Source organism: Harpia harpyja, chromosome 16, assembly GCF_026419915.1.
Source record: "Harpia harpyja isolate bHarHar1 chromosome 16, bHarHar1 primary haplotype, whole genome shotgun sequence".
NCBI classification, from domain to species: domain Eukaryota; kingdom Metazoa; phylum Chordata; class Aves; order Accipitriformes; family Accipitridae; genus Harpia; species Harpia harpyja.
The window spans coordinates 13,744,421-13,770,930 of record NC_068955.1 but is presented as its reverse complement, the minus strand read 5'-3'; the positions used below and the strand labels follow the sequence as shown (position 1 = coordinate 13,770,930).

Below are 26,510 nucleotides of genomic sequence, written 5' to 3'. Positions count from 1 at the left end.
TGGACATTATTTTTTATGACATGGAAGTTCTGTCACACTAACTCAATGCATTTCTTACAATGCAAGCTGTACTGGAGAGAGCTTAAAACTAAAACTGAAGTATTAAAGAGCCTGCAGCAAATTAAAAGAGTATTTGAAAGGGAATAACAAAAACACGAGGTAATGATAAAATACTGACATTAAAATGCAATGGACCTGTATGAAGAAAATGCAACTGGCTATATGTAGTTTTATATATTAAGTTATCAGCTATTATTCCTTTTCTTGATGTTGTAAGGAATCACAGGGCTTATATCATCCCACAAAGTAAAAGTAAACAGCAGTGGATCTCTTATCCCTGACATCTCTGTAACCATTCAAGCAAAAAGAGAGGAGCTTCTGCTATCCCACCCCCCCCACCCCCCAAATCTGGGTAGAAGCACAAGCTTTGGCTTTCTGCTTTGCCATTCTGAGCATTCATAACAGTGAACAGTCAAAAACAACTTCGGAAGTGCTACCAGCAGACATACTTTCAAATATATTTTTTGAACAGATAACACATACAGGTAAACAATTTCAAACAACAGCCTAGGATTTACACTCCTAAAAGACATATTAGTGAGTATAATAGTGATAATGCTTGAAATAAAAATGCTCTTTTGGAAGAAAGAGTATCACCTGCACTGGAAACCATACATCTGTATTTACTTGTTCACATCATCACAATCTGTCTTTTTTTTATATTTCACTGTCAGAATCTGTAAATAAGTTCATTTCCATAAAGAAACGTACATCTACACAGAAGGAAGAGGCACCTGTATTTCAAGGCCACACAGATGTGATACCCTTTTTGCAAAACATACCTAAACTCAGTTACCAAAGATAATACAGAGGCCCTAATTCAGCAAATTTGAGTTGTCTAAAAAAAATGAGAAACTCACCCCTACTTATTAAGGCGCTTAATGCTATTTAACTTTAATGGTGGGGCTTTGTTTGGACAGAAATAAGGACTTAACTTAGAGCTTTAATGATAAAGAATGAAAGATAATCAGTGCCTGAATTTAGACGCTCTCATTGAGAAGGTACTTCCAAAGTATCTGTTTAGTCTTTAAAGTCATCACCTGGTTTGCACACTGACTAAGATTCTGGATTTAATCAAAAACAAATTTGTGCCTAAACTTTACCTGAGTGTTTGTGCTCAGTGTTTCCTATTGGTTTGCACTAGGCTTTCAGTTATTCCTACTCAGTAAGAAACATTTGGCACAGGACCTTTGCAAAATTTAATCCTGCTAAATCTAAGCCCTAGCATACATGAAACTGCTAAAAATGCAAGGTCAACCTCTTCTGCGGTCTGACCTTCAAGCAGTTTGTTTACTGTGTTATATTTATGAGGGGTTTTTATGAAGGCAGATTTATATACTAAAAAATTATTTCTGCATCAGATCACCAAGAAGCCAACTGAAAGGTGATTAGGAGCATTTCCACAAAAAAAGGGTATCTATTCCATGATGGTTTTCAGAAATGGCAGGGAATGCAGAAAGAAGAACCAGCTCTCATGATTTCTGTATTCTGCATTTCTGCTTTTAGACAGGATTTCTTATTTGATGGGGAAAGAGGACATCCTTAGAAACATCTTTACTTTACACATATTTCCAGGTATCTGAAGACCATATTAAGTTTCTGCATAGCTCTGGTATTGCTAATGATATTTCTCTCAAATAATGCATAATTATGAGCCTATAAAACTTTAATTAGACACTTTATAGCCTTTTACAAGTGTCACCCAAACCTATGCTGTAGGGTAAACTGTACTTTTAATTTCTATTTGTTATGTTGGCACTGTGCAAAGAGATTCATTACAGTAAAAGCTAGTTATTATTTCTTAGAAGACTACACAAATTCCTTGGTCAAAGTCTGTCTGGATAAAGCAAACAATCATTTTTGTTTGCTTCCATTTTGCTTGGAAATAGAAAAGCTAAACAAACTGTAACACAACTCTACCAATTCCTATAGGGGTCAAACACTACAAAGCCAAAACCATACCACTGCTGCTTTCCAAGTGCCAAGAATCAAGATGCTGAATGTATTTGCAAGAGCAAAAAGTAAAAATACCCAGAAGATAATTATACTCACTGCCTGGCTCAAACAGCATACTGTGTTTGGAGCCTGATCCAAACCACACTGAAATCATTGCAAGGTGCTCTTCCAATCTCAACACCTCTAAAGTCTGACTGCTCTTAGTCCAGGTAAAACTTGGAGCAAGCTTCTGCCCCCACTGATGCTTGGATATTGTTGTGAGCAGGACTGCTATAAATTGGTCATACTCAGATAAGATGGCATTACATTTTTTTATGCAAGACAGAGAGGCAGAAGGGTTGAATCCAGGACTCCCTTCAGCACTGTGTAATGGGATTTCTTTCTTGATCTGTTTAAGACAGGATAGGTATGATAAGTATGACAGGACAGATGTAACAAGGCACTAAAGCTGCAAGAACTGGGAGGGGAGAAGGGCTGACAACCTCACCAGAGCCTGCGAGGGCTCCCTACTGGCCTGCCAGCTCTGTGGGTCAGAGAAGAGGTCCCAAAGGCATTCTGGACACTTGTTCCTTCAGCCAGGTCTTAGACCTTGTCCTACAGTGAAATGTTCAGCACCTTTCTTGCCTCATAAAATAACCACAGAAAGAATTTCAACAGAAACATACCCCTTTCAGACAAATTTTAAAAATGCAACCCAAAAGAAACTAACAAACATCTGCTTATCAATAAGCAACTGAAACTAGAAAAAGCTCTAGCAGTGTGAAACTCCCCTGGCTTGGCACAGTGAGGGCACACGTTCTCCACTCCTACGCTCCTTGGGAAACGAACAGGACTCACACCACTGCAGTACGCTGCACCTGGCAGTCTGGTGGCAGCTATTAGCCCCACTATGAGTCCTAGCATAATCCTGGCCTGGCCTTAGCTGCTCCTCCAACAGCAAACTCCACTAGAAAGGGAACCAAGCCAAAGTTGGCTTTGGCCAGACAGAGGTGCAAATCAGATTTTCCTTCACGGAGTAAGTTACAGATCCTGCAAACTCATGCCTCATGCAGCTGGAATCTGACAGCTTCAGATGAGAGGAATTTATCATTATTATTTTAGTATGAGAGCAGCTGATTGTGGCTTGACAAGTCGAGTTAATTAGTTGATGAAGGGTCTGCTGCACACTGGCTGGCTCCACATCTGTGGACGATGACACAATCAGCAGAATGAAATCCATACTTAAAAGGTCTTTGGTCTTTTTAATCCTAAACTACAAATCACAAAATCCATATAACAAAACCTGCAGATCAGAGGAATTACACAGGAGGTTCCCCTTTCCCTGGCCCTTGGGACAGTCTGGTCTCTGCTGCTTATTGAAGCTCATAAACAGACAGACTTGACTTCAAAAGCATCCTCGTCTCTTCATGGAGTCCCAATGGTTCTCAATAATAAGATAACTAGTTTGAGCTCAACCTGGCAGTGTTCCCTTACAGCTGCTTTCCCCAACAGGGAAATACCAGCTCGCAGGTTTTCCTCTGCTCCTGCCAAACAGCAGGTGGGATTTACCCACCTTGTCAGAGAGATTATGTCAAGATCATCTGGCCCCACCTATCAGAACAATGCACAGAGCCCACGTGCTATTTTGCATCCAAGTTTGGAAAATGTTAAGATTCTTACTAAACAGTCAGCTAAAATAGTGTGTGTGACCTTGTCGTGGTTTCAGCCCAGCCGGTAACAAAGGACCACGCAGCCGCTCGCTCACTCCTCCCGCCCCCCTCCGGTGGGACAGGGAGGAGACGGAGGAGAGAAAAGAAAAAAAACTGGAACCTCGAGGGTTGAGATAAGGGCAGTTTACTGGGACAACACACAAAAAAAGAGAACTTACAAAAACAACAACGGTACTAATGAAGGAATATACAAAAGGAGTGATGCACAGTGCAACTGCTCACCACCCGGAACCCGACGCTCCCCCACCGAAAGTCGAGAGCCCTCCCCCCGGCCCGCTCCCCATTTATAGACTGAGCATGATGTCACATGGTATGGAATAGCTCCTTGGCTAGTTCAGGTCGGCTGCCCCGGCTATGCCCCCCCCCACCTCCCAGGTTCCTGTAAAAATTAACTCTATCCCAGCTGAACCCAGGACATTATCCACCCCTTATTCTATACCATCTACATCATGCCCAGATCTTACATTTTCCAATCAACTACTACCACTTTCCTTGTCTTATATATATGTATATGGACACCCCCTCACACACACACACCAATAGTATTCCCTTAGTCGATGGGCTATCCCTCCAATGTGTCCATCAATTTTATTTAGTCCATGACTTTGGGGCTCCATCTGTTGTAACAGTTCTTCAGGATAAGAGAGATGGTGTGAGGTGTTAGGTTGTTGTATGCTGCCTCTGGAACTTGTGACCGGTACATTTGGTGCAACCCACACCCTTGGCCTGCAGGTCGAAGAGGCTGATCTTGAGGAAATTGCTGGGCACCAGTTCAAGTTCTATCACTGTTGTACTTGGCTCAGTTTCAAAGTCCACCCCTCAGTCATTTGGGTAATTCTTACAGTAATACCCTTGATATGGCATATAGACACTATAGATACAATGACATACATTGGCAGGTTATTTAGCAGTTAAATATCATACAGCCTAATTCACTGGCTATTCTCTCCCAAAATCAAATCTCCCTGAGGTACACATCGAACTTCCCCATCCTTCTGCATCACCCACCAGGTGTACCCAGGTCCTTGAGCAAAAACAACCCCTTGGATGGGTTTGTCTCTGCTTGAGGGGGGACTGACCCAGACTGTCTTTCCTAACATACTCCTCATGCGCACTACAGGGACTTTATCTCCTTCTACAGTATGTGGAAGTCTTGGTTGGGCGGGGCCAGCCCGATTGGTGGATCCTCTAGTATTAACTAACCAGGTGGCTTTTGTTAAATGTGTATCCCAATGTTTGAAAGTTCCACCCCCCATTGCTCTCAATGTAGTTTTCAGCAGTCCATTGTATCGTTCGATTTTTCCGGAGGCTGGTGCGTGATAAGGGATGTGATATACTCACTCAATGTCATGTTCTTTGGCCCAGGTGTCTATGAGGTTGTTTCGGAAATGAGTCCCGTTGTCCGACTCGATTCTTTCTGGGGTGCCGTGTCACCATAAAACTTTCTCTTCAAGGCCCAGGATAGTGTTCTGGGCAGTGGTGTGGGACACAGGATATATTTCCAGCCATCCAGTGGTTGCTTCCACCATTGTAAGCACATGGCACTTGCCTTGGCGGGTTCGTGGGAGTGTGATATAGTCAATCTGCCAGGCCTCCCACTGTTTATATTTCAGCCATCGCCCTCCACGCAACAGGGGTTTTAGCCGCTTGGCTTGCTTAATTGCAGCACATGTTTCACATTCATGGATAACCTGCGCGATAGTGTCCATGGTCAAGTCCACCCCTTGATCATGAGCCCATCTATATGTTGCATCTCTTCCCTGATGGCCCAAGGTATCATGGGCCCACTGAGCCATAAATAGCTCACCCCTACGTTGCCAGTCCAGGTCCACCTGAGACACTTCAGTCTTGGCGGCCTGATCCACCTGTTGATTATTTTGATGTTCTTCAGTGGCCCGACTCTTGGGTACATGAGCATCTACGTGACATACTTTTACCACTAGCTTCTCTATCCGAACAGCAATATCTTGCCACAGTGCGGCCGCCCAGATGGGTTTACCTCTGCGCTGCCAGTTGCTCTTCTTCCATTGCTGTAGCCACCCCCATAGGGCATTTGCCACCATCCATGAGTCAGTATAGAGATAGAGCACTGGCCACTTCTCTCTTTCAGCAATGTCTAACGCTAGCTGGATGGCTTTCACCTCTGCAAACTGACTTGATTCACCTTCTCCTTCAGCAGTTTCTGCGACTAGTCGTGTAGGACTCCATACAGCAGCATTCCACCTCCGATGTTTTCCCACAATGCGACAGGACCCATCAGTGAACAGGGCACATTGCCTCTCATTTTCTGGCAGTTTATTATACAGCGGGGCCTCTTCAGCACGTGCCACCTCCTCCTCTGACGACATTCCAAAATCTTTGCCTTCTGGCCAGTCCGTGATCACTTCCACAATTCCTGGGCGACTGGGGTTTCCTATGCGAGCTTGTTGTGTGATCAGTGCAGCCCACTTACTCCACGTGGCATCAGTTGCATGATGTGTAGAGGAGACTTTCCCTTTGAACATCCAGCCCAGCACTGGCAGTTGGGGTGCTAAGAGGAGCTGTGCTTCAGTACCAACCACTTCTGAGGCGGCTCGAACTCCTTCATATGCTGCCAATATCTCTTTTTCAGTTGGAGTATAGCGAGCCTTGGATCCTCTGTATCCCCAACTCCAAAACCCTAGGGGTCGGCCTCGGGTCTCCCCAGGTGCTTTCTGCCAGAGGCTCCAGGTAGGGCCATTCTCCCCAGCTGCAGTATAGAGCACATTTTTAACATCTTGTCCTGCCCGGACTGGCCCAAGAGCTACTGCATGAACAATCTCCCTCTTAATTTGTTCAAAGGCTTGTCGTTGCTCAGGCCCCCATTTAAAATCATTCTTCTTCCGGGTAACTTGGTAGAGAGGACTTACAATTTGACTGTAATTTGGAATGTGCATTCTCCAAAAGCCCACAACACCTAAGAAAGCCTGTGTTTCCTTTTTATTAGTCGGTGGGGACATAGCTGCTATTTTGTTGATCACATCCATAGGGATCTGATGACGCCCGTCTTGCCATTTTACTCCTAAGAACTGGATCTCCTGTGCAGGTCCCTTGACCTTACTTTCTTTTATGGCAAAACCAGCCTTCAAAAGGATTTGGATTATTTTCTTCCCTTTCTCAAAAACTTCTTCTGCCATGTTGCCCCATACAATGATGTCATCAATGTATTGCAGGTGTTCTGGAGCTTCACCTTTTTCCAGTGCAGCCTGGATCAGTCCATGGCAAATAGTGGGGCTGTGTTTCCACCCCTGGGGCAGTCGATTCCAGGTGTACTGGACGCCCCTCCAAGTGAAAGCAAACTGTGGCCTGCACTCCGCTGCCAAAGGGATGGAGAAAAATGCATTAGCAATGTCAATTGTGGCATACCACTTAGCTGCCTTTGATTCCAGTTCATATTGAAGCTCTAACATATCTGGCACAGCAGCGCTCAGCGGTGGTGTGACTTCATTCAGCCCACGATAATCCACTGTTAGTCTCCATTCCCCATTAGATTTCTGCACGGGCCATATGGGACTATTAAAAGGTGAGTGAGTCTTGCTGATCACTCCTTGGCTCTCCAATTGGCAAATCAGCTTATGGATGGGGATCAGGGAGTCTCGGTTGGTGCAATATTGCCGCCGGTGCACCATCGTGGTAGCAATTGGCACCTGTTGTTCTTCAACCTTCAGCAACCCCACAACCGAAGGGTCTTGAGAGAGACCAGGCAGGGTAGACAGCTGTTCAATCTCCTCCATCTCCAATGCAGCTATACCAAAGGCCCACCGGTACCCTTTTGGGTCCTTGAAATACCCCCTCCTGAGATAATCTATACCAAGGATGCACAGGGCCGCTGGGCCAGTTGCAATGGGGTGCTTATGCCACTCATTCCCGGTTAGACTCATTTCAGCTTCCAATACGGTTAGCTCTTGGGATCCCCCGTCACACCAGAGATACAGATGGGTTCTGCCCCTTTATAACTTGATGGCATTAGGGTGCATTGTGCACCAGTGTCTACTAGAGCCTTATATTCCTGTGGGTCTGACGTGCCAGGCCATCGAATCCACACCGTCCAGTAGACTCAGTTGTCCCTCTCCTCCACCTGGCTGGAGGCAGGGCCCCTCTAATCCTGGTTAGAATATCCGTTACTCACTTTTCGCACACGTGAATCAGAGGTCCCTTCAAGAGGATCAGAAATGGGATCAGCCCATCTACTGCATCTGGGGGACTGCTCACGGGAAACTGGAGCAGCAGCTTTCCAAGAAGAATCCTCTTTTCTGGTTGCTTTTTCTCGCAACACCTGTACCCGTGCATCCAGGACTGAGGTAGGTTGTCCATCCCACTTCCTCATGTCCTCTCCATGGTCACGCAGGTAAAACCACAGGTTAGCCCATCGTGTGTACTTTCTCTCTCCTCTCTCTTGGGCAGAGGAGTGCTTACTCCCAATAGCTGCAATGCGGGCCTGACCAGGTGGGGAGGAGGACATATCCACTTTGAATTGCTGGAACTCTCGGGACAATTCCTCTACAGCTGAGACACAGGCCCGTAGGGAGGAAGAGAGACTTCCTTCGTATTGCCGGAGTTGGACAGCCAATTCATCCACCGTTTGTCCATAGCCTTCTTTCCAGGACATTACTGCCAATGAGTTGGCATAGGTTGGTGGTGCACTTCGTAGAAACTTCCGCCACTTCGGTTGTGTGCATTGGACTTCATCTGGATCTGTGGGTGACTGCGCATTTTCTGGATCATTATAAATCACCTCCAGCACGGCTAATTCCCTCAGGTACTGGATACCTCTCTCCATGGTGGTCCACTTGCCTTGGTGACATGTAACTTCATCCTTGAAGGGGTATCTTTCCTTTACACCTAACAGAAGTCGCCTCCAGAGGCTGAGGACTTGTGTTTTTCTCCCAATCGCCTTGTCGATGCCCCCTTCCCTAGACAGAGATCCCAAATGCTTGGCCTCCTTACCCTCTAATTCCACACTACTAGCCCCATTATCCCAGCATCGGAGCAGCCAGGTAACAATGTGCTCACCTGGGTGGCGGCTAAAATCTTTTCGCATGTCACGCAACTCACTCAGGGATAGAGATCGGGTAATTATTTCAGGTTCTGCCTCTTCCTCCTGTTCTCGCGATGACCCTGGTTCATCTTCATCTCTCACTAAGCGAACTGATTTCTTTGTGTGTTTCTTTTTCTGTACAGGGGCGACTGATACTGGCACAGGTTGGTTCTCTGGTTTAGCTGCAGTACCTGTCACCGGGGTTGAGGTAGCCACACTGCCTGTTGCTGGGGTAGGGGTAGCCATGGTGCCTGTTGTCGGGGTTGAGGTAGCCACGGTGCCTGTTGTCGGGGTTTGGGTAGCCACGGTGCCAGTTGTTGGGGTTTCGGTAGCCATGGTGCCTGTTGTCGGGGTTGGGGTAGCCACGGTGCCTGTTGTCCTGTTTTCCACCTTTTCCCCCTTTTCCCCCTGAGGGTGCTGCCTAATATCAAGTAGTGTTTGGTAGATACTGGCCAGGGCCCAGCACAGTGCAGTGACTTGTACGTCTTTGGAATAGCCACAGCATTTTTCTTTCAAATATTCTACCACTTCATGAGGGTTCTGTAGTTGTTCGGGAGTGAACTTCCAAGCCACCGGAGGTGAGAAGTTCTCTAGATACCTGCCCATATCCTCCCACATGCTGTGCCACCCATGAATATCCAGCTTTGGGGCAGATCTCTGGGTGGTACTCTTAAAGAGCCTTTTTGTAGCCCTAAACAAGACCTGAAACATATTCAGGAGGCATAGCACTAACAGCACACTGGCTTGCGCATCCCAAGGATATTCGAAATTCTCAAAAGCTGTTGTAATTAGTCAGAAGGAGAGAAGGGAGGCAAACGGACGGGGGGAAGTATCCCCCCCTAACTTCCCCATGGATTGAGTGTAATTACCAATAAAATCCGATAGAAGGTGCCCCAAGTATGGAAATGATATCACTGCCTCATACAGATACCAGTTTAACCTCATGACCAGTGATGTAATCATTTCACAAGTCGACATTGCCCAGTACAGCAAAATGATAATCCCAATCACTCTCCCAGAGGTGAGAAACGTAACTACAGGCAATACATGGAGCACATAAGAACTTACAAAACGCCACCATGTAAACAAATGAATCAACATTGTGACTAACATCTATTTATCTAATATAAGAAATGCGTATGACAAATTTGTTTCAACACGCTCTGGCCAGATCTGTCGTTATCTCAACCCTTCGTGCCCCACGTTGGGCGCCAAAAAGGACTGTCGTGGTTTCAGCCCAGCCGGTAACAAAGGACCACGCAGCCGCTCGCTCACTCCGCCCGCCCCCCTCCGGTGGGATAGGGAGGAGACGGAGGAGAGAAAAGAAAAAAAACTGGAACCTCGAGGGTTGAGATAAGGGCAGTTTACTGGGACAACACACAAAAAAAGGTTACAACAACAACAACGGTACTAATGAAAGAATATACAAAAGGAGTGATGCACAGTGCAACTGCTCACCACCCGGAACCCGACGCTCCCCCACCGAAGGTCGAGAGCCCTCCCCCCGGCCCGCTCCCCATTTATATACTGAGCATGATGTCACATGGTATGGAATAGCTCCTTGGCTAGTTCAGGTCAGCTGCCCCGGCTATGCCCCCCTCCACCTCCCAGGTTCCTGTAAAAATTAACTCTATCCCAGCTGAACCCAGGACAGGCCATAATGTCCCGAGCTCCTGAGAAGTGGTGGAGAAGCACAAATGGCAGGGAAAGCTGGCTGGGAAGTGATCTACCTGGGGCTGGAGCCACAAAAAGCCACTAAGCAGTGAGGGACAGGGGAAGCCCGTTGCCTACTGGGAACAAGAACAGGCCATTGCTGGTAGACCAGGAGCCTTGTATCAGTGGGAGCCACTGCAGAAATCCAGCTGGCCCTCTGCCAGACTCCACCTGTAATTACACGGCATAGCTGTAAATCTTTCTGTGGCCCTAGTTCTTAGCACGGAGAAAAGCATTTTTTTCCTCTGCCTTTCATATCCACATTTTGCACTTTTCAGGGCACAGCCTGCTTCCATCTCCCTTTTTACTTACCACCTAGGAAGATGAACTGCACTTCTAGGTGCTCTCTTAAAACAAATCAAAAGCAAAAAAAGAAAACTCCAAGAGTCACCGGGCCTGTCTGAAATGCGGTCAATCAGAGATTGCTGGAGAGCAATCAAGAGAAAGGAGGTCGCTGGAGAGCAATCAAGAGAAAGGAGGTCGCTTCCTTTAGATGAAGACAACAGAATTTCAAGACAAGCAGCTCTTGTCACCAGAAGCAATGAGCAGAGTGTATAACTCAGCGGTCATCTCACCTAGGCCTCCTGAGTCCTGAAAGGGGCTGCAGAGAAGGGCACATAGCTATGGGCACAGGAGCCAGTATTTACTGATATGTGCATTAAAAACAGAAATGGCTGTGTTCAGAAGCCACTACAAGGCTTTACTAGTTTAATTCTGGCGTGTTTTAATCTTGTTTTATTCATCCACACAAGGACTCTGTTGACCGTGTCTGCATTCCTCTAACAGAAGCATTTCAGTCCTGGATTTCTGCTTGTCTACACTTCTTGAAGTACCATAAAAGCAGATGAAGATTTCTTTTGAGTGTTATAGGACTATTTCCTCCCAGTTTGAGAGCAGCTCAAAGGAATTGGCTTCAACAACTCTGCCATGATTTAAGTTTATTTTTTGACCATGCTGAGTTCTGACAGAAGAGAGGCCCCAGTGAGAGCCATGCTTTATTCTGCCTCCACCAGGATGCTATTGAAAATCTTGGGATGAATCAGCACAGCACAGGTGCTGCACACAGAGTTTAAAAGCAAAACATTCTGCTGCAATAATGCTTGAGCATTTAGGGAACCTCAAAGACATTTTTTTGTTATTACGCTCTAAACAAAAAACCACTTTCTATGTTGACATTAATTTCTATAACACAGCTTTAAAAACAAAACAACCCCCGAATTCAATAGACTGTACCCAGGATGGCAATGCCTCAAAATTAGAAGCAGCACGTTGGCATTTTTCCCAGAAAAAAAATATATACGTGTGTGTATACACACAGGCACTTTTTATTTTTTGCAAGATCAGTGAAGCTCTGGGGCTTATTCCCACCTCACTCAGCCAGAGGCAGGGACAGGCTGGTCTTCACAGTGCATGAACACTTAGGCATGAGAAGGAGTTTGTTTACCCGAACAACTGTGTTTGTGCATTAGAAGTAGTGAGCAGCACAGCTCTCTCAAATCCACGATGCTGCAGCCTTATCCTTCCTATCCAAGACAGAGACCTTAATTTGAGGGGTGCTTGTCTCATCTCAGTGCTTCCAGGACAGAGTTATCAGACTATTAATAAGCAAGCTCCTAACAGCAGGTTGATGAGACTAAAAGAATCCCCTTGGTCATCCCCCAGCCAGTTGAGAACAAATCCCTGCACTAGCAGCAAGGTTAGCTAGGATTTTTCTGTGGGATCAGGTTACAGAAGCTCCTAATCTTAAATCCTCCACCAAACCTCCTGTGATGATGTCTGCAGCTCTGTTTGAACCAGCAAGAAGTGTAAGTCAATTCTTGCGGTAACAGGGCAGAAGAGATGCAGTTCCACACATACCCTTACACACTCTTGAAGAGGCATCTGAATGCTGTCCAAAAATTAATTACACGGCATGACAAGCTCTGACAATTAGCTAACTAGACGGCTTGATGGCTAGGATTTTAAATAAGGATCTTTCAAGGGGGAAACTCTGGAACAGGCAGTGCTACTGTCATAACAGTCTGAGCTGTCAGGAAAGCATAACACCACTGAGACAGCCCTACAGGCTTCACAACTGCGACTGCAACAGAAAGAAAAGATCCTGGGAGAAAAGGACCTGTTTAACTGCACCCATACCTCATGACCATCATCAGGACATCCCCCCCTTCCAAGAGAGCTGGAACAGAGGAGGGCTTGGGTCTTCTCCAGACTACAGCTGGCCCCCATGAAGCAACAAGGGAAGGTGGGACCACCACCTGCTCTCAATGGGGCTGGAGGAGATGCTCTTGGTCACACCACATGGGGCAGAGGTCACCAGCAGGCCTGCAAATACAGCCAGTCCCCGTACGGTGTGATAGCAGGCCCAGTGCCCTTGACACCGGCTAGACTGAAAAATGCACTGCCTCCAAAATCCCCCGCATATCCACTCCAAGCAACCTGACGGTTGCTGCTCCTCTGCCTCATCACTGAAGGGGAGTTTTGGCAAAAGGCTTTTGCTGCTGCACACCATTTGTGCAGATTTCTCTGGTGGCTGCTCATGGAAATCAGTGTTTCACTCGCACAGCCCTCACCTCTTTTGGGTAACAAAACAACACTTTCTCAGTTTTCTCCCTTTGTATGCAAAGGGAAGAGATGAAGAGGCAAGGATTTCAGGATAGTAAATAACCAGAGTGACTTGACAGCAAGTAAATCAGCACTTTATAGTGTTCATGGCAACAGCTTTTGGCATCACAGGAGAAAAAACAACTCATTACACAACAAATAAACTATGATCTTGTATTTACAAGGCAGACTTTCAATGCAGCCAATTACTGTGAATGTAGCGGTGACTAAAAGTCTTACGTTACCATTTACAGATCATCTATGAGATGACCGGGTTTTAACAGTATATCATTTTTAAAAAAAAAGGATCAGGGAATCTATTAAATAGGGAAGATGGGTTTCAGTGGAAGCTGGGTGCCTGTTTACCTTCTATACACGTGAAAATCTTCTGTCTCTTCACAAGTCTGTTGCAAACATATTTGTCACAAAAAATGCTGTTGCAAGTATTTGCTTCACAATTTGCTTTTCTTCTCTGATATTATTACCTGCATTAGCCGGCAGTTTCTTTTCCCTGACTGGATTACTCCCTGGGCCTTTAGGTTTGAGGTCGGTTCTGTTATGTACACTTCTGATTAATTTTTATATATATATTAATAAGCATGTGTCAGTGTATACACTTTCACAGAAAATCAGAATCTTAAGAACTTCACTGATACCCCTGATAAATGGATAATTTCATGGGTTTTATGTTTATTTTAAAACTTTTTATTCTTGGGTTGGGCTTTGTCAGGGTTGAGCTGCAACCTGCCAGCTCATCTTTCTTCTTTAGAATCAAGGATCAAATCTCTATCTAGATAAGTGCATTGAAGCGCTCTTCACTTAAACTAGATCTGCTTTTAACACCATATGCTAATTAACCATTGGGTTTTGATATGAATTCCTCAGAGGCTCATGCTCTTCAGTCATGATTCAGACATATAAGCAAGATTCTCAGCCACTGCAAAACAACTTAACTACAAGGAAATCAAAAGCACTGGATGGGTTTACACCAATTGAGAACCCAGCCAACCGTCTTAAAATTGCAGAGGCTTCCGCTCAGGCAAGCATCACTGCTGAAGTATTTCTCCCCCATGTATATGCTGCCTTTTCATTCCTGTTGCTGCTGTGGAAAATATCTGCAGCAGCATTTCTGAACTGCGCCCTGGGATTTGCTTACATTTCCCCCTTTCTTTGAGTAGGGGCTCTCTTTTCCTGATTCAGTTGAGCTATGCATGCCAAGGCTCGACTCTCGTAGTTTATGCTGCTATGGCACAGGTGAGATGCCCTTCCCCCATGCTGTCACCAGCCTTGCTGGAGGACCGGCTGCCAGCCGGGCCTCAGCATCTACAGAGGAACCTCACGCGTCGCGATGTTAGACTCCCTCTTGCTCCTCCATCTGGGAGCACGGCTGGCTCCTTTCTCTCTCAAGGCGAGCAGCCAGTAAGGGCCAGAAGTCACCTCACAGTGTTATTTGATACCTGCCAATCCACGTACCCAAGCCAGCTTCATCTGAGAATCTGGCTTTTAAATTTATTTTTCCTTGCAGGCAAAGGGGGAGCAGGACACTGCTGACAAATACATGTTTTGTTATAGCCTCCCATTGCTGCTGAATGCCATAGTTTAGTCTGTATCAGGCTGTTCATCATAGCCCTGTTTTATGTTTTTCAAAGTGTTTTTGGAAGATGCATGGTCTGAATGAAGACTGCACAGGACAAAGGCACAGCGCAATACTGCATGGCAATTTCCCTAAAGCAGATGAGAGGAGATGAGCAGGCTGAATGGTTCTCTGGGGTAGGGACCCACGCAGCCATAGCAATGAGAAAGCTACTGGGATTTATCAGCTCAGCTAGTGTTTATTCCAAAATTCAAATGTTCTTTTCCTTCTCCCTGCGTGGGCCAATCCAGCGCCCACTGAAGTCAGTGGGAGGTCCACCTATGAGTCTGAAGAGCACAGAGGCAAACTTCTGAGAAACTTTTTCATTTAGAAAATAATTTAAAGCAGTCTTCCTGTAGACGTGAAATAGCTAAATACCAGACATTTGCAGCTACTTTACTGACAGCTGCCCTTCTACACTGAGCCTGTAGAGTTTGAAAAACTTGATGTGCCTCCTGATGTACTGAACAAGAGGATTAGATCTGGCCTTTTGCTAGAAGGAAGCAAAAGATGGGAGTCAGTCTACTTTGCAGATGAAACAAGAAGAAGGACTAAGACTTGTCCCTAAAAATTAAGTAGGCTTTCAGACTGAAGCCAGAAATTAAGGTTCCATTCCACCTGTGATGCAGACCTCCAGAGCTGGGTAGGTCATTCAATCTCTGTGCTTCAATTTTCCCCTCCAGCGGCTTTTTTTTATACCATCTCTCACCGTCTTGTTGAGGTTTCTAGCTATCAGTGCAACACTACTGGCAATGGACATGCTCTATGATAGTAGTAATAAGAGCATAATGGTAATGCTAAGGAAGAGGTACCCAATACAAACCTGAAATCCAACTATGAGTACAAGGAACATCAACATGAACTCATCAATAAATAACTCATGCTAAGATGCTTTTTTAATGGTATCAGTGGGTAACAGGAAAAAGCTTTTCTGAGCAAGAGATCAACTTTACTGTTAATTACCATTATAACAACTACTAGTCTTCACTAAAGTGTTTTTTGCTTTTTCTAGAAGAGCAATTTACAAGTGGCTAGTCATTCCAATGTTACTTACCCTGTGGTCAATCATTACACTGGCTGGATGAAAACTCACTTCAACCAGAACAAGTATTATGACCTATGTATTGACTTGATTCATCTGAGACAGGTCTGCAAATGGAAATGGAGGTCTGCCACATTTCTAGTAATCTTGGCATTGTCCTGAAGTAGTTCAGTAACAGATAGCACTCAGTATAAGCAAGGGAAGACAACACAGAAATGGGGAAATACTGTATGGACAGGTGGTGATAGTGAAAAGGAGACACACTGTCATCACATAGGGAGTATTCTAGCTTTGCTTAAAGAAATCACATTTTACATACCAAAAGGAGCTGCTAGCCACACAGTTGGAGCCAAGAATTTCATTGGATTTGAGCATGCAGTACTGAACAGCTTTGCATTTCCTAAACATACAGCTTTTCCATAGTGGTAACCACTGCATTCCCATCGTGCTGATGCAAAACTACAGCATAGGACCCACTTGTCCAAGGTCTGAGTAAACTGCTCCACTGTTCTGTGCTCCTTTCAGAACAGAGCCCACCCCAAGCCCTGCTCTCCCTTCCCTCTTCTAACAGCCCCTCTCTCAACTTATTCAAGCATGTTTGCAAGAAGGGTACAAGTTGTTTTTCAGCCACAATGACAAGTCTCCACAAAGGAAGAGTTAACTTTTTATAGCTGATAGATATCTGTGCTGAAAAGGTGCAGGTAAACACCTTTGAAACCAACCACCCAAATGTTAATAATCAAGTTTAGGGGTTCTGCAAGTTATTTCAGACGAAGTCAATGAATTCTTTTATAACATGTGCATGCAGAAGCACAATGCAATGTAGGTAGGTACTGCAGTACAAACTAACACTCACAAACAAGCTAGCGTTTTCAAAAGGCCAATGGAAAGCTCTGCCACAGGGATACAACAAAATATAAGGATGTGTCAGGTGGATTTTGTTAGCAGATGTTACAGCAAGTAAAGTACATATGAAATATATATCAATAAATATACCCTTCAGCTCCTCTTTTTTTTACTGTGTCTTTGCTACTGACACTTATATTATAAATCAATATCTTTTTGGCTCCCAGAAAGATCTTGTTCCATCCACTTTATCAAGACATACTTAATAAATCATATTTGGCAGCATAAATCATCTCTTACCACAAACGAGATTTAGAGGAAATAATCTCCAAATGTAGTTGCTTAGCATAGGCAATAAAGCCACCCCTGATATTAAAATTCACATCTGTAATATTTTAGCATGCATGATAGCAAACGAACCACAAACAGGTCCACTTAATGCATCTTTACACAGCTTAAAAAATATCTTTCCCTAATTTTCATTAACATTTTTCTAAAGAGCTAAAAAAGATGAAAGCCTTCATAGCCTCACAGTGCTGGAGCCATATATCATACTGCAAAGGTGAGAAATGCACTTCAGTTGGTTTCACAAGCACACCCCACATTTTAGCAGTATGCTTTAGCTTTCAAAGAAAACTAATGAAGCCTAATTTCTGACTGTGGAACAAAGCTGAGCATGTAGAGTTCAGAGATCTAAGTCCTACTGCCACTTCTGCTACATTCTTTACTAAAGGCTTTATGCAAAATGCAGTGAAATTTTCCTGTGTGTATATGGGTTTAAGACCTAAGCTAGATCTGTTTCCATCTCTTCAGACCTCAATCTGTAGAACTGAAACAGAAAGGGCCAAACCAGTCTCAAGGTTCAATCCTGCCCTCATTTACTAGACGCCTTGAGACTGTCTTCTAAAAAGTCTGGTGAAAGCCTCTTCAAGAAAGATGCTGCCAGAGCCTGATTCAAAGCTGATGGACAGGAATCACTTGATCCAAAGCCCCAGAATAGAAAAGCATTATTATTAAATGCTCTTATGCTTTAATGCCTTTGCACATTTACTCAGTGATCTGGGTTTTAACAACAGCTCTCTCCAAAGGTATTGCTGGTGAGACCCCTGTTCTGTACTGCACATTACATACCCCAGTGCAAGTAACAAAAGCCCTGATGGACAGAAATGCAACTGGATTTTTGGTCATGAATACAAAGAGTTGCTATTTGGTCTTTTTTTACTATGCCTACCTGTGTAATTTTCTTGGTACTCAAGACAGAGTATTGGGCTAAAATGGTCACTGCTGAGAGCCTTGTGCCAATGATAGTAGGTAGAGTAGAAGAAGTGTAAATAATATCTAAATATGGTAATTCATATCAAGCAATCAGGTTCCACTTTAGATTGCTAATTTACATGTAACAAACACTGGAAAAAAACAAAGAGAATACACTGTTTCTTCACTTCCTTCCTCCTGACCTTTTATCCACCTCACACCCAAATACTGCCTCCTGATAGAAGCCAGAGCTTTCTGGCTCAATACTTCTGCTAACTTGGAAATTACTCAAAAATACACATTTTATTGATTATATTCTGTATGTTAACTAAAAAAAAAACCAACAAAAAAACCAAAAAAAACCCAAACCCTAAGTTTTGCCTTCACCATAGGCTTGTACCAACACAGAAGCCACCAGCACTGCAGGACATTAGCCTCACACAGAAATTGCACAGGAGGTCTAATCTGTAGGAAGATAAATGAGCAGAAAAGCCAAGTTTCCAAATGCCCTCTGCTGGCACCTGTCAGTATTACCAAGGATTTCACCCTGTTCCTAACTAGCCTTTCAGAAAACTAATTCTGAAGGTTTATCATTTGAAGATATCCTGGGTTTACATTTACCCTACAAAATTTAGCTCTTCCAGCTTTGCTTTAATGCCCAAGTTTGCTTGGTTTTAACCAAGCACAACAGAACCCCAAGTGCTGCAGTTCTTGTAAACATCATGGGTAGATTGTCTTTTAGTTGGAAAGTATGTCTAAAAATTTTTTCAAATCCACTAGTTTCTAGGGATCATCACCCTTATTATTTTGACCAGCTGCTTTTCAGGAAACTGCTATGAAGTTTTTCTTACCTTCCCACCAAGTACTAGGGCTGTAGGAACCCAGCCATCCTCCTGCCACGGGATCCAGGAGCAGACTGCTTGGCTGAGTTTTCACCCCAGTGATGTACTGGCTCACAATACCCAGCACAGCCATCACAGCGACAGCCACCACAGTGAGCACCGTAGCTAACGCACAGTCACAATCACACAGCCACAGCAACCAAGGCTGCCCCTCCCCACGTGCACCAGACCCCCAGCACTGGATGCAGTACAGGGCTACAGCTGTAACAGCATGAACGAAGTGCTAGGCAGCTGTAACAGCATGAACAAAGTGCTAGGCATTTTTTGTAATTATTTTCCCCATTTTGCCCAAAATAACCTGGATCTAGTGGGTTTCCAAGCATGATGGAATGACCACCTTATTTCCAACATCCCCCTTAACCATCCACTAGGAATTTGAAAAAGTCATTAGGAACTGGTAGAGAAGAAAGCCAGGTTACAGTTCCTTGATATTCTGGCTGTGAATTACTGTTCCTTCACTATTACCTTTCAGTTACGTGAGGACATTGTGTCTGATGATATTTTAAAGTTATGTTTCAATTCCATGTTAACAACTAAGCCGTTGTATTAGAAGAGACCAACAATTAATAATACAGATCAGGAATACATATCCTGGAGCGATCACTGACTTCTTGAAAGAGATGATTATGTGTTTGCATTGCAGAGCTCACTCACAGGGGTAGCTATTGAAGGCACAGGCCTGACAAAGCAACCTATTTTCCATGAAGCACTCTAAGGGATGAAAGCATTTCAAGCATGTTTGTTAACAAGTGCTGCTGGGAGAAGAGAAGGAACACTTCTGCCCCTCACAATGTGCACAAAAAGGGACCATATAATAAAACACCACTAGCTAAAAATGTTGAAACCTGCTTCATGAAGCAATGGTCATTGCACTTATGAACTGAAGAGGACGGACGTGGCACCGTTCTGGTTTAGGACAAAGAATAAGCAACTACACCCTGTGGTTCGGGGTCCTCTTGCTGGCAGTGAGCTCCTCTGTGCTCCCTTTACTGAAACACCACGGGACTTCAGGAGGATGCCTTGCTAGGGATACGTTTTTGCTTTCAGGGAGGAATAAATTTTAATCATTCTTTGCCTGTTAGCTTTACCTTACTTCCTCTGCTCTTTGCAGGCAAATAGAGACAGAGCTCCAGCGCTCTCCCACCCAGCAGCAAACTTCAGTAATGACATTTCTGCCATCTACTACTTAGTCAGAAAAAGAGGCGCCTCTCTTGGTGTTGTACCTATGAAGTCAAGCTTAATAGGACAGCATTTATTACGTTTAAGAAATCTTTGATGAGCCTATAAAAGGCTTATGAATCAGAAGACCAAAGCTGTTGAACCATATCAGATTAACTGAAATATATATTCAGTAGAACATGTTGTTCTTACTAGTCTGACTGCACGACTAAACAAGGCTTTTAATAATAACTCTGCCTATGTAGGTAGGCGATGGAATAAAGTAGTTTGGGGCTATCCGTTATGGACACAGGCCTTAGTGGAACAGGGCTGTTAACATGCCATCTTGTTTTTACAGCTGTCTCTAGGCTGGCAAATTTAATTTCCATAATTTATCACCACTGCAGCTCTGCCAAACTTGGTTGGGGTTTTAGAGCACACAGAATTCAGCTTAAGTTAAGCCAGAAAAGAGGGTTCTAACAGTAAATGTGGGTCCCATGTTTAGCAACATGGATACAGCCATAAAAACACTGTTCATGTAATGTATCATGACATGAGTGACTCTCCTGATGACAGATCACCTTAGCCTGCCACTGCTTCAGGACCAGGAGCTGACTGTATCTTTGCAGACTGTGATTTCTGCTCTTGCAGTTGATCTGTAGGGTAGGGAATGCTGTTTAAAAAAAAACACAACTCAGGCCATCCATGAAAAGCTGTTTCAGCCTAGTGTTTATTGTTATTCATGTGGAATAGATACAGTGACTACTGGGTTACCTTTTTGATTTTGCACTAGTTTGGCATCTGTATGGATGACAGATTTTAATTTTGTCATCCTTTGTCATATTTACATTTAAGTGCTTTTTGGATGGGATAGGGAAATAATTCTGTTTGCTCTAGAAACCTGCAGGGTACCTTGCTTCCAGAGGGGAAATCAACTTGACCTCCACATTCTGGTCAAATAGGACCCGTTAATCATTACCATGACACTAGAAAGACATTTGGGTTTTGACATAGGAAATGTCAGGATGCAAGGGATGGCAGGAGAGGAAGAGCTGGCACTTCAACATGACAACAGCAGCATGCCTTCATTTTGACACTTCCAAAATACATTCCAGTTCAGTAAATACACCAGTGGTAAAGCAGAATAATAACATCCTCTAAGAAAGTAGCTGCATTGTCAAGTCTTCCTCCCAGCATGGTGATACCTGGAGCTTTCCAAGCTTTACATCTCTACAAGCAACACAGGGAGAGCCCCTAGAAAAAAGACTGAACCGAGAACTGGAGCACTGAAAAACCATTTCAAAAGAAGAGTTCAGACCAAAGCCTGCAGAAAACATTTGCTTAAAGCCTTCTCATCCAAAAGCTAGTTCTAAAGCAGCACCATGGTATTCTCTTGCTGATGCTCTTCATGGAATTTCAAATCAAATAGCCTCAATTTGCAAGAAAGAATATCTTACTCCCCAAATCCTGTAAATTCACTGTGGGAGTCCCAAAACTCCAGCTGGGTTCTTTCCTTCTTGCTAAAAGATTTCAAGGGACTTGCACAGAAGTAGCAGATTAGAATTTAGGAAGTAAACATGGAAATGAACCACAAGTTATACCAAAATACAGCTCACTCCTCTAGTTCCATTTGTTCTGCAGTGATAACAAAAGGGGGGAAAAAAACTCCAATAAAACCTGACACTAAGATTCAATGCTGTACCTTCAGGACATTTTTACATATTCTGAAAAACAGGCCCTGGTAAGTTGTCTCACATTGGGGTCCAAATATTGAGAAGCATTAGTTAGGTATTTCCTGATACTGAGCTTTGCAGAATGATTAGTAGTGCCTGGAAAATAAAGACTCTAAAATAATTTATATGAGGATAACAACTTTTCTGGATATTACAAGTATTTACTAAGCCTTGGGTTAAAAATGAAGATATAAAGAAAATACTGAAAAAAGGAACATGGGAAGATAATACTAATCTCTTGAAAACAAAGTTCAAAAACCCCAAATACAGTTAAGACAATAAACACATAATACATAAAACATATTATATTCTGTATAATTTACCAGAGTACATTATTTTCCAGCCAACTGGCTGGAAAATGGCTTAGTGGAGAAGGAGCTGGGGTTCTGGTAGCCAATAAATTAAAAATAAATCAGTAATTGCCCTCAAGGGTCAAGATCAGCTCTATACTGGGCTGTATTAAAAGAAAGGAAGGCAGAAGATCAGTGGAAGTGATTAGCTTGCTCCACTCAGCACTTGCAAGACTCTTGTCTGCAGTAGTGGGGCCAGTTTAGGGCTCCCCAGTACAAAACAGACATGGACACACTGGAGCAAGGCTAACAGAGGGGCATCAGGATGTTTAAGAAGCTGAAGCATGTGATAAATGAAAGGCTGAGAATTGGGCTCGAGCAGTCTTAACAGAGGGTTAAGGGATGGTATTGCTGGCTTCAACTACATAAAGAGAAGGTATACTGAAGATGAAGCCAGTCTCTCCAGAGCTGCATAGTAACAGGAGGAGAGGAATGGCCACAATTTGTAATAAGGGAAATTCTCACTAGATATTGGGGGGAAGGGGAAAGGAGGAATCACGGTGAGGTTGTCCAACATTGGAACAGGGGCTCCGAGACACGGGGAGTCTCCATCTTTGGAGACGAAGGCAAAACTTAAGAGACCAACCCAATATAACTTCAAAGCTGGCCCTGCTTGACACAAGGGACCAGACCAGATGACCTCTAAATGTCACTTCCAACATGAATTATTCTCCAATTCTGTGATCTACAGGAAAGTTAGGGCTGTGTAACGCAGTGAGGATTCAAACAAGCTGTATATTGAGAGCAAGGCAGGAGGTGAAACACTACAAGAATCGCTGTGTTTTGGAAGAAGAGCATGAAAAGACAACAGGCTGCCTGAGAGATGGAAGATGGACCTACTGTGTCTGGATTGCATTCCAAACTTTAAGTGAGGAATATATTTTTACTGAGAGTAAGTCACCTGACAGACAAGAAGAGATACTTTGGCAGACCTAAGCAGTAGGGGAAAAGTATACGGAGACTTTTTATAAAAAAATCATGGAAACATGATTACAAATTATAAGTGGCTTGTCACAGAAGGGACATAGAGAGTTTAAGTATGGCCACACAGGCACAGGCTATTTACACAGTTATGTTAAAAAAGAAGATATATGGTTGAAAAGCTGAACACCCAGAATGTAGGATGAGGGGCCAGGCCCAAAGGACTATCAATCACATTACAAATGCATGTACTTTAGTTGACCTGAGATGTATATAAAGTACAAACTGACAAAGTTAGAAGTATTGTGCACTGATAGCTCTGCAAAAGTATGACCTATAAATAGCAGAGAAGTAATACCACCATAGATCAGAAAGAGTTGTAGAGGAGAAGAGCATACAAATATCACAGGGTTTTTCAGTCATTTCCACTCCTGAAGCAACTGTAAAAGACCAGACACAGTGACCATAAGAAATGGAAGAGAGAGAACATTTCATCACAAACTCTCCTCTTCCCCTTGATGAGAAGAAAGTGATTCAAAACACAAGAAAAGGCCATCAGATGTGACTGACTGGGGGCCTAAAATCACAATGACAGTTGCTTACAAAGCACTGAGATCTTCTGGGAAGTCTCACAGTAGCACAATACAAATTGGTATATTATCTGACCTCAAGTCCTCCAAAAAGCACCATGGACAGGGCAGCTCTGAAATACTCCAGAAGGCATTTAAAGTCCCTGGTGCTCATCTTTCAGGTAGCAACTATGTCTTTCCTTCTCTCACTCCTGGCCTGTGGTGAAGAAAATAAAAAAACGTTTGTGTCCAGATCCTATGTATGCTCTTCACTGGTATAGCCCAACAAGCTTTAAAATGGAGATTATTACCGTTACTGCCATCTGACACATAAAGGCACTGAAGCACAAATAAGGAAAGATTACTCAGCAGAGCAGTGAGAAAGATAGGAATGGAGTCAGTCCCCTGTACCTCAGCAGCATTCCTTATTCATTAGGTCAACACACATTCATCGCTTCGTCATCAGTGTAGATCCACAAAGAACACAGACTGAAGACAGTTCAACAACAGCTTACTTTTTCAGCTTGCTAAAGTTGCATTTATATTTCATCCAATGCATACTGATTATATCTCCCATATGACTAGGCTCTTCCCTCCACTGCTACACTGATATTGAAAAGCTCCACACTAGATAAGCAACTCCTTATTTTTAATATTTTTCCTGTAACACAGGAACAGCTTCCACCACAGGATGTTCAACTCTTATTAATCCATAGACAGAACTTGAATAACCCTCTTGATTTGGCTTAGACTACTATCAGTGGAAGGAGAAGGAGGGGAATTTATATAACTAAGCTTCTGGTGACTAGCAGGAACTGCTAGCAGGAAATGCTTTGACGACAGCAGAGACTAACAGAAAATAGCCTAAGCAAACACTATCACTGTAACAAGCAGGAGGCAGTTTTACATACCTGTGAGCTTATCTTTTAATTGCCTTGAAAGCTGAGGCTTGCAGTCAGAAAAGTGATTGCAATAAAGATCATCTTGTTCACAGTATATGCATCCACCACATCCTCACTGATTAAACAATGTAAATCAAGGGAAATGTATGACTTCTGGAAGTAGATGCTGAGCTACATATTAGTTTACAGAGTCCAGACAATTCAAGCCCAAAAAGGCAAAAGGAAAGGAATGTGGTGCTGTTTCTGACTTCTGGCATTAAGTAAGGAAGCAAATTTGCCAGGCAAGGGCAAAATACTGTGCATCTGCTGGCTTTGACAAGAGTTTTCTGGTGTTAATACTTGGTGCACAGCTACTTCCATTTAAGAAGTCAGAGTCCTAGGATCTCCACAAAAGCATGTTACAAAGTATAACACAACTAGCTACATTTTAGAGCCACTATTGATCTAAAAATCCATGTAACATAAGCAATGTGCCTTGCTCCAGTCCCATCCTCTCAGCAGACACTTCTGACAGTACGTGGCATGATGGGAGAGTTTGCAGCCATTTCCCCCCCACCAGTGCTCTCACGAGGGACAAGTTTTTCTGGGAAGGCACTCCAGCCAGATGACGTGTTCCCAAGGGCAAATCAAGTGTTTTCAAATTCATGAGAAATAGTTTGCTTTCTCTTGAGTAACTTGCTATCTGCTCTTCTGTGCAGCCACTTTGAACTTACTGCTATTGAAAGGCACCAGATTGATTTTTCATCCCAGACTTTGATTTTTCACAATGCTAACATTGTACTGAGGCTGTTCCCCCACCCCAGCAGCACTAAGAGACACCAGCTAACAGGAAATTATTGATCCTACTACCTAACTGAGCTCTGCAGTGCCATTTACTCAAAGTCCTCCTATCCTCTGTGTCCACAACCCATACAGTACAGGCAACCAAGGCAGGAAGCTCCCACTCAATGATCTGTCTGTTAAGTTGCCTCCAACTTGGTTTATCAAAATCCCTGTTGGTAGAGGAAGCTACATCCAGTTTGATATAGTCACTGGCATACCTGCTAAGCCTGCCACCCACGAAGCTTGATTATATTGGAGCATTTCATGAGGCGAACACCTGATTCACTACAACCAGCTACAAGCCACTAAATTCATTTCACATCCCTGAAGACACATCAAATCCAACAACTGATTTGCAGTGGCTTCAAAGCAGCTGAAGTGAAAACTCTGTATTTCATTATAAGCTGCCTAAACGCATGCATTTCCATCTCTGGCCACACAGCCTTTACTTCAAACTGCACAAATAGATTAAGGTCATTGTCAAAACAATAGGACAATGTCACCCTGGATGAGCTGAACAGTGACAGCAAGTAAGCAGTAGCTGCATGGGAGAGCAGACAGCAGCAAGTTACTAAAGGAAAAAGCATACTATTTTTCACAAAGGTGAAAATGCCTGATTTCTTGGTCTGGGATGTTTTAGCCAGACACTAACCAAATGGACAGCATTAAAACTACCTGCAGTGTCCGCTGCAGAGGAACAGAATAGCACGCTGCAGAGGCCAGCCAGCACAGCTCGGAGCGGTCACCATTATCGCTGCGTATTAAAACACGCCAAATAGAGCCAATGCCTTATAGAAGGAATCTGGCTGGTTTTCTTTATTTGTTTCTGTGCCAAAATAGAAAATTATTGGGTAGAGCAGATTGTAACAAGGAGAATTGTGACTGCCTAGGACCCTTGCTCTGTGCTTGGGTTACTATCTCCTATGTGACATTTCTGAGTGAAAATCCTGGCCCTTGTGCATCTGAGGATTCTGCTGCGACAGACACATGGAAATCACAACTCAGCAACAAATGGCTACAGAAAAACGCAACAGCAACAAAACAAACCCCAGTATCAGGCTGCCAAGGCATGAAGAAGTACAGGAGCAAGATCTGCTTTGACACAGCCACACTCAACTAGCAATTTCATCCCCTTTGTATGCCTGGTGTGTGGATATAAATAAAGCATTTGTGAACATGATGCCTTCCTGAAGTTCAGCAACAGCAAGACCTTAGAGTGTATAGAGAGATCTCCACCCAGGTTTGGGCATTGGAAAGATGCAGCCAGCAGCTGTAATGCTATA

The 26,510-nt window shown here is 43.8% G+C and overlaps 1 protein-coding gene across 11 annotated transcripts in view; it reads right to left on the bottom strand.

Annotated features, from left to right (window-relative positions):
• TSPAN4 (tetraspanin 4) overlaps window positions 1–26,510 on the bottom strand; it is a 486,303-nt gene that overhangs the window by 232,613 nt on the left and 227,180 nt on the right. The gene's annotated exons all lie outside the window — the stretch shown is intronic.